At 40.2% G+C, this 2,560-nt stretch overlaps 1 non-coding gene across 1 annotated transcript; it reads right to left on the reverse strand.

Annotated features, from left to right (window-relative positions):
- Window positions 1-525: 525 nt before the first annotated feature.
- LOC147580056 (Nuclear RNase P) lies at window positions 526-833 on the reverse strand. Its single transcript, XR_015253046.1, has one exon.
- Window positions 834-2,560: the final 1,727 nt, after the last annotated feature.

Below are 2,560 nucleotides of genomic sequence, written 5' to 3' on the forward strand. Positions count from 1 at the left end.
CGCGTGTCACTGTCCAGTTTTCCCAATGCCATTTGTTGGACAGACTGCCTTTTTCCCATTGCATATTCTTGCCTCTTTTGTCATAGATTAATTAATCATATACGCATGGGTTCATTTCTAGGCTCTCTATTCTGTTCCGTTAATCTATGTGTCTATTTTTGTGTGTGCCAATACCACGCTGTTTTGATTACTACAGCTTTGTAGTAGATCTTGAAATCTGGGATCCTGACACCTCCAGTTTTCTTCTTTTTTCAAGATTGCTCTGGCTCTTCTTGGTACTCTATGGTTCTATACAAATTTTATGATCATTCTAGTTCTGTGAAAAATATTGTTGATATTTTGATAGGGATTGCATTAAATCTGTATATTGCTTTGGGTAGTATGGAAATTTTAACAATATTGGTTCTTCTAATCCATGAGCATGGAATATCTTTCCATCTGTTTGTGTCCTCTTCAATTTCTTTCTCCCTCCTTCCCACCCTTTGTTCCTGCGTTCTTCCTTCCCTCCTTCCTTCTTCCTTTCAGGGCAGGGTAGAGTATTCTGAGTTGGGTTATAAGCCCCCCCCCCCCGTGGTGGGTACCTCACTTCACTGGCAGTGAGTCTTTTCCAAGCTCCAGCTAAGGAGGCATCTGCCAGGGCCCTCCCCAAAGGCAGGGTCCATGGCATCTCCTGCCTAGTCTGCCATCACACAGAGCTCCATTCTCTGGGAACTTACCTCCCCAAAACTCAGGGAGGACCCTGGTAGGGCCACTTTTGGCCCTAGTCTCTGACCTCATCTTCAATTACTTTTATCAACATTTTGTAATTTTCAGGGTACAGGTCTTTTACCTCCTTGGCTAGGTTTATTCTTCGGTATTTTAATTATTTGGGAGTCTAATTGTAAATGGGATTGTTTTCTTAATGTCTTTTTCTGCTGCTTCATTAATGATGTATAGAAATAAAAGAGATTTAGGGGCACCTGGGTGGCTCAGTTGGTTGGGCGTCCAACTACGGCTCAGGTCATGATCTCACAGTCTGTGAATTTGAGCCCCGCGTCGGGCTCTGTGCTGACAGCTCGGAGCCTGGAGCCTCCTTCAGATTCTGTGTCTCCCTCTCCCTGACCCTCCCCTGTTCATACTCTGTCTTTCTCTGTCTCAAAAATAAATAAACATTAAAAAAAAAGAAATACAAGAAATTTCTTTTTTTTTTTTTTTTTTTTTTTTTTGTCAAGAGATTTCTGTATATTGATCTTGTACCCTGCGACCTTACTGAATTCATTGATCAGTTCTGCTAACTTTTTGGTGGAGTCTTTAGAGTTTTCTATATATAGTGTCATGACATCTTCAGATAATGAAAGTTTTACTTCTTCCTTTTCAATTTGGATGCCTTTTGTTTCTTTTTGTTGTCTGATTCTGTGGCCAGGACTTCCAGTAAGTACTATGTTGAATAAAAGTGGTGAGAGTGGATACCGTTGTCTTATTCCTGATCTTAGGGGAAAAGCTCTCAGTTTTTCACTGCTGAGTATGATAGTTATGGGTTTTTCATATGTGGCCTCTATTATGTTGAGGTATGTTCCCTCTAAACCTACTTGGTTGAGGATTTTTATCACGAATGGATGTTGTACTTCGTCAAATGCTTTTTCTGCACCTATTGAAATAATCATAGGGTTTTTATCCTCTCTCTTGTTGATGTGATGTATCACCTTTATTGTTTGTGAATATTAAGCCACCCTTGCATCTCTGAAATAAAATCCAGTTGACTGTAGTGAAGGGATTTTTTAATGTATTGTCGAATTTGAACCAGTTTGCTTGAGAGCAAGGTTTGTCAACTTCAACAGCGGTCATTGCGGGCTGGATAACTCTGTTGTAGAGGAATTTTCTGAGCATGAAGGATGTCTAGCAGCATCCCTGGTCTGTACCCACTAGAAGCAAGTAGCAGCCCTCTTCCCAGTTACAACAACCAAAAATGTCTTCTGATTTTGCCAAATGTCCAGGAACCCTTGAGCAGGGGGGGGGGGGGGGGGGGGGAATTGCCCTCAGTTGAGAACTATCAATTTTAAAAACTTTACTTAAAGACAAAATTTTAAATGCAGGATAATTTGCCAAGGAGAGAAGGTATAATTGATTGAAAGATGAAGGAAAGTCTCAAATTGTTTAAGTCTGAGAAATTGGCCCCAAATACCAAAACCCAATTAAAATTTCTATAGTGCTTACAAAGTACTAAGAAATGGCCTATGTACGGGAGGCCAGTGCTTAGAATTACGTTGACATTTTTCTTCTATATTTAGACCAATATTTGGAATCAGTTCTCATCCCTTCCTAATTCTTATCTGTGGTTCCAGCTAAGATGAATTCTGATGATTATTATTACTGGTCAGTAGATTTCTGTATCCTGCTCTAATTTAGGTTTCTGAGCAGGAGTTAAATATTATGTGCCAAATGAGGACACCTCCTATGTGATAGCCTCAGAGACTGAACAATGATGCTATCACCATTTCCTGATATTGATAGCCATATTACAGTTATAGAGGAGAACGCCTTGGTTTGTAAGAAACACACTGAAGTGTGAGGATGATGCGCA

The sequence above is a fragment of the Puma concolor genome, chromosome B3, assembly GCF_028749965.1.
Source record: "Puma concolor isolate L17-30 chromosome B3, mPumCon1.1.hap2, whole genome shotgun sequence".
Taxonomy (NCBI): domain Eukaryota; kingdom Metazoa; phylum Chordata; class Mammalia; order Carnivora; family Felidae; genus Puma; species Puma concolor.